Source organism: Dermacentor silvarum, chromosome 9 (assembly GCF_013339745.2).
Source record: "Dermacentor silvarum isolate Dsil-2018 chromosome 9, BIME_Dsil_1.4, whole genome shotgun sequence".
Lineage (NCBI taxonomy): Eukaryota > Metazoa > Arthropoda > Arachnida > Ixodida > Ixodidae > Dermacentor > Dermacentor silvarum.
In genome coordinates this window covers 138,018,805-138,024,804 of record NC_051162.1, presented here as the reverse complement: position 1 = coordinate 138,024,804, position 6,000 = coordinate 138,018,805, and the positions used below count along the sequence as shown (strand labels likewise).

The window sequence follows — 6,000 nt, the reverse complement described above, 5'->3', positions numbered from 1 at the left end:
AAGAGAGGCGGTGTGAGCGTACTCATTGTAACTCATTGCCGATGTTGGTCGCACAGCGGCAAATCTTTGAGAAACCCGTATTACCTACCTGAGAGTCTACTGATCTTGAAAATGATGCCTATTGATATCTACTGAAAATGCATATCCAAGTGATGACATGTATAAGGGTTTGCTCAGAGTGAAGCAATATTGTATCAAATTCGGTAGCTAAATTTTTGCACACGCAGATTTCTTGACGGACACGAAACATGCACAGAACGTACCGGAGCTACAGACAGCTTCGCTGTAAAAAAAACATTTGTCAGACACAGCTGTAGTTGACGTCTACTTAATGCGTAACATTCATGATTTGTAGACAACGGTTGTATGAATATTGTAAATTTTGTGTTACGTAATTTTGTGTTATGGAGAGATCACATGACCCTGGCGGTGTAGTACCGGCCTGGTGTGAAGATCCAAAAGAACAAGAGTGTAATGGTTATAAATTAGGTTACTGGCACACAAGCTATAGGAAAGTCGTAGCGGCATACTTTCGAGTATTTTTGAGAGAAATAATTTTTTTTAACTGCGGGAGCAAATGCTGCGAAGAACGAAGTCGCGGTTAAACCCCCCGCAACAGCAACCGCATTTCACAATGTGGGTGGAGTGTGGCAACGTTAGTGCACAAAGAATTGGGCGCACGTTCAAAGAACCTCCACTACGACGTCCTTTGCGATGTAAGATTCAATCAATGCAGTAAAACCTCGTTATAGCGAATTTGAAGGGGGAGCCAGAGTTTATATCTATGACTTCGTTATATTCATTATTTGGTTATATACCACTTGATGATAACAAGATTTGATTGTAAAGGCATCAATAAACTACACCCAAGATTTAATAAGAATACGTTAGGTACCGTCAGCACATCAGCATAAAATGTACCTGCAAGCAAAACGCCGCGAATCGTATTGGTCACACATGATTGGTCAATGTATTAACTGTGTGCGTTGTTGTGGGGCACACACTGCTTGAACTATCTATTGATGTAGATGTCAGAAGTTCACTACTTCATTGACTGCATGACGAGTTAAACATTGGGCATGTTATAAACGTCGAGCTCCATAACTTTTGCAGGTGTTATAAAAGGGGCCTATATAAATCAATATGGATTCAGCGATGAAAACGATTAAAACATGAAACGGTGAATGTTAGTTTTGTAACAAGTGAAGGATTTTCGCAACCTAAGTCAATATATTTTCCCGCAACTCTGCCGCTATATCGAAAATGACCCATAATTAGTACGAACGTTCGGCACAACTATACCGTGTTTAGACGTCGTTGAATGCACTGGATATGTTATGTTGTGATAAGCTATTTCATCACGGGGCACGGAATAATTCTGTGAATAATTTTGTAAAGTAAAACAAAGGCATGGTAACGAATGCTGGCTGTACGTTGAGCGTGCGGAAAAAATCTTAGTCCATTTTTTGTAAGTAAGTCTTACCTCGAAGTTCATTATTTTGCGCAATACGCATGAAAAAAAAGTATGACGACAATAACTAGGATGGTTATAAGCAGAACATGACCATAAACGTGAATACATGCACACGCGTCGGTCTGGTTGCCCTGCTTTTCTGCTTTTGCGCTGCCGATGAACTCAACAATACTAACAACCCCTTGAAATAATTAATCTTCTTTCGGCTAGGTGTACTTACAGAAGGCCGTTAGGAACAGATGGGCGAAGAGAACTTTGCCGAATGCCATTTCCAAAGACAGTTTACTTCATGTGCGTGTCTGTGGGTGCTCGTCGATATGGTCAAGGAAACAATTTTTTTCTCGCTCATTGCTTTTATGCGTGAAGCCAATGCGACGCTTTCTACAGCAGCATTTCGTCTTGTTCGAAACGCTTCAGTGTAATGACCGGCATATGGGGGACACTGCTTGTTTCGTGTAGCCAACAGACGCCCTTCTTTTACCTGGGAAAGCGCACTAGGGGCAAGTGGTCGGTTTCGTGAGTTTGACTTTTGCGGTTTGACATTTGTGAAGGCAGGAGACCGAGAAACGACGTTCGAAGGGCAGAAGGCTAACAACCTTTCATATCCGCGCTTGCTGGTAGGTTTAAGTACACAAAACGTCACGAGCCAGGTGCTCAGCCCAGCCAGGTGCTCGGCTATTACCTCAATGATTGGAAAGGGGCGTTTCTCCCCAATCCGAGAGTGCACCCGCAGCTAATAGGTGCACTGGGAGGTCGCATGAAAAATAGCCGCAATGGTAGCGGCACAGACCTAATTTTTTTTGCTGTGCTCTCGAGGGTTTTGACGGGATTTTAAGGGCACAGGCTTCTTTTTCAAGAGTATAATTTTTGAAGGAAGCCGAGCGCCATGCGGGGGCACGCTTGTGCCCATTTTGAACGAACCAATAGGTACGTGGGGGTGCTGGGAACCACGACATCCCGAAGCCGAGGCGGGTTATTTACCACTAGACCACAACTTTGGTGAAATATTTTAGCATCCACCGCTTTTGTGGGAGGCAGAAGATCGAGTGCTGCCTCCGGGCACCTACGGGTAGGATAGGTGCAAGCAGGCTCTCGGCTCGGGGCTCGACAACTACGGGAGTTTCCAGATGCTTGGAAGGAGACCCACCGGATGGGAAGTTGGCGGCGTGGGACCGCCAGACTAATTTTGACCTTTCTGTGTCAACCTTAGGGCAGTCCCTGCCTCGCTTTGCGTTCGGTGCATTGACAGACGATTCCCCTTTTGGTATCTCATCACCGGCGTCGGACTTCGCTGATATATTAACGCGATAAATCGCTGATATATTAACGCGAGACGGTGGGGCCACGCCCGCTCGCCAAAGGGATCACCTTGGAGTAATCTCGGCGGCCATCACCAAAACTGTAGCTTACTTTGCCTTTCAGGATTTGTAGCTGTCTTTTGTCGCACCATGTACAATAGTTGAGATCAAAATACATTCGGAAAGCACGAGACATTCATTCATGGGAGCCAAAATTCATGCGTTATCGTGCCATGCGGAACCTCTACGAGAAAGAGCTCCCGTGTCTGTCGCAGTGAAGGCCTCGTCCAGCAACTTTTAGGTGAGTCGCATGTATTTTACGGCCCCTTTTTTCTTTACAAAGCCTGTATTTTAGTCTTGTGACGCCAATAAGGCAACTTGTAAGTCAGAACTTCTCATGCCTGCTAATTTACGTTCTGTCCACAACGCTGTTACCCTTTGTTCTAACTAGAAATTATTGGAACGCTGACTAGCCTACGCTTGCTGTAAAAGATCGAGCACACGCCCGCGTTTCCTACAGAGCTACGAACGACGTGTAGGTATGCTCTAATGCAGTTTTCAAAGACGTTCCACGAAACATAACTTGTCCTTATTACGACTGTGCCGAGTGTATCGTGATAATGTTCTGTAAATCTGACGCAGTGACTCTCGTGTAAGCTGTTGCGTTGCCCTCAGAGCGCAGCGCGCGGTGTGGGACGAACAGACGATACGGGCCCACTGTCGTTTTATTGCGATAGCAATTATATGGACACTTCAACCGGATTTCTGCCGTCGGCGTCGCCGTCGTCGTCGCCGTGAGGTTCCCTATAGATAAAATCTTCGCCGCGTGCCGTATGCCCGAGCGGAAGTGTGCGGGGACGCGCGCTATCACGGAGAGCTAACGCACTCAATCTCCCACGCGCAAGCAAGGAAGCGGGAAGCCAGCGCCGGAGGGAGCGGGGGGGGGGGGGGGGGGGGGGGACGCACTTCCACTCTGCCAACAACCGCGCTCGTCGCTCGCTCGCACCGTCTCTTATCTCCACACGGCTCTGACCTTTATGCGCCGTGCATTCGCCGCTCAGTTTCCGTTGAAGCGATAGACCGCACGTACCTTCGCCGCTGCGGCGTATCCGCTTGCTGCCAGAGTTTTGACGGTCGTTGTCTGCAGTCATTCAGTGTGATCTATTCATGTTTGTTTGTGCGCGCTCACACCACGCTTGTTCATTCAGTTAGTAATAGTCGGGCCACATTTTCCAACGCACGCTACACATGCAATGCTGCCCGGATCGGCAGTGCAGCACTACAGGTGTGTCCCTTCGCACGCGCTGCCCACGGGAAGCGCTTCTCATCAACACCACCGTTTCACATGCGCCTTCTCGTGGTCATCGAGTCTCTCTTCATGTCGGTCTACTTACGCCGCAGCACACCTCCTTACTTAATTAGCTCATGTTTACTACAATTCATATTGCTACCAAAGCCGCTCACCTTACTTCGTATGACATTGCTGTGTTGCTATCGCATTCATTGCTTCGCCCTTAGGGAGAAACTAACATTTTTTACGCAAACCGTCATTTCTGAATGCTACGTGGCAGCTGTAGCTACCACGATGCATGGCTATGACGGATACGTCTGAAGCCTTCTTACACAAGTCTCATTCTATGCAAAATTCTCTTATCTGATTGGACATTATGCCGCGCATGTGCTGTGTTGCCTCGGGCTTATTAATTGAGATCTGCGTTTGCAGACGATCTCACGGAATATTAAAGAAGTAGATGGAATTTAACTCGTGGCACATATATTTAGTTTGTGACGCCCGTTGACCATGGTGGTTTGCTACTTGTGCGCTCTCTGCAGAAGCTCTTTTGATGCTCCTGCGACCTTGATCATCACGCTTCGCAAGTTCTGTCGAAAACACGTGTTAGTACAATTGCGTGCACGCGTTTGTGCGCACATACGTGCTTCTCCCCTTTTTTCTGTAGCATAAAGCATGAAGTTAAGCTAAGCTCTGCCCATTTCTCTAATTGTTTTGTTTGTCGTTCCTTTCGCACAATGGCGCACTATTCTGATGGTCAGTCAGTGCCAGTCATTATCATCAGTGTCATCATCGCACCGTTATCATCCTACTTATCTTTAATGCAGGACGAAATAATCTCCCAATTGTCTCCAGCATGAGCCGATTCCAACGCATTTCCCCAATCCTATCACGTCATCTAATACTTTGCCATTCTCAACTGCGATTCCCTTCCCTTGCAACTGGACTGGACTGGACAAACTTTATTTGGGTCCTGCAGGACGCGCTTAGGGCGTAGTGGGCGTCTCCCACGTAGGGACCGACAGGGAATACCTGGCGGCCGCTTCGTGGGCCTGCTGGACGGCCCATTGCTGGTCGGCGAGAAGCGAGCTTCTGAGGGACTTCTCCCACTTGTCCGAGGTAGAGTCGGGATGAGCGTTTCTACACTCCCAGAGCATGTGTGCGAGTGTCGCCGTGTATCCACACGAGGGGGCACATGTCGCTGGGGAACGCGTCAGGATAGAGAACGTGGAGTTTGGAGGGGTTTGGGTACGTGTCTGTTTGTAATAATTCCATTGCAACCATTTTGTTATTACACCTGCCCAACTCCGCCTCTTCATCTTGACCGTAACCGGAACATCAGGTACCCGCGTTTGCTTCCTAATGCATGCCATTTACCTGCATCTAACATTTTAAATTAAAAGTTGACATCTAGCAAGTGAACCCACTCAACCATTCCATCTGTCACACGGTGGTGTCAGTGATAATGCACGCTTTTTCTTTCCTCTGTCTGTTTTTTGCATTGATTTAAAAATGGGGGGGAGGGGGGGGTGGCACTTGTTTGATAGTTTAGAATGACTGGAAAGGAAAAAAAAATTGTCATCCACCCGACAGTAGGAAGAAGCTCCAAAGGAAACACATACGAGTTTTTCTGAAAGCTTCACAGTAAAAAAAAAATTGTCCTGGTCCGGAGTTTTTTCAAGAAATAAGTTCTTTCTTCAACTGCGAAACTTTCTGAGAAACCTGTGTAGGTTTGTTTTGTAGCTCCTTGCTAAAGTCGGGTAGATGACAATTTTTCATTTCATAAACTTTCCTCCACTTTGCGGGCTTCCGCAGAGCTTATTTTCCATTTACAATTACTTCTTTTTGTCTTCCTTTCTGCCACAGATGTCACAGCATGCTTTACAACAGAGACATGAAGAATTTTGTCTCATCCATTATGCCAAGACCTTCAAGGT

General features: G+C 46.9%; 1 protein-coding gene across 1 annotated transcript in view; it reads right to left on the bottom strand.

The window, feature by feature from the left end:
- The window catches only part of LOC119465019 (venom metalloproteinase antarease-like TpachMP_A), a 45,811-nt gene that overhangs the window by 17,246 nt on the left and 22,565 nt on the right, over positions 1-6,000 (bottom strand). The gene's annotated exons all lie outside the window — the stretch shown is intronic.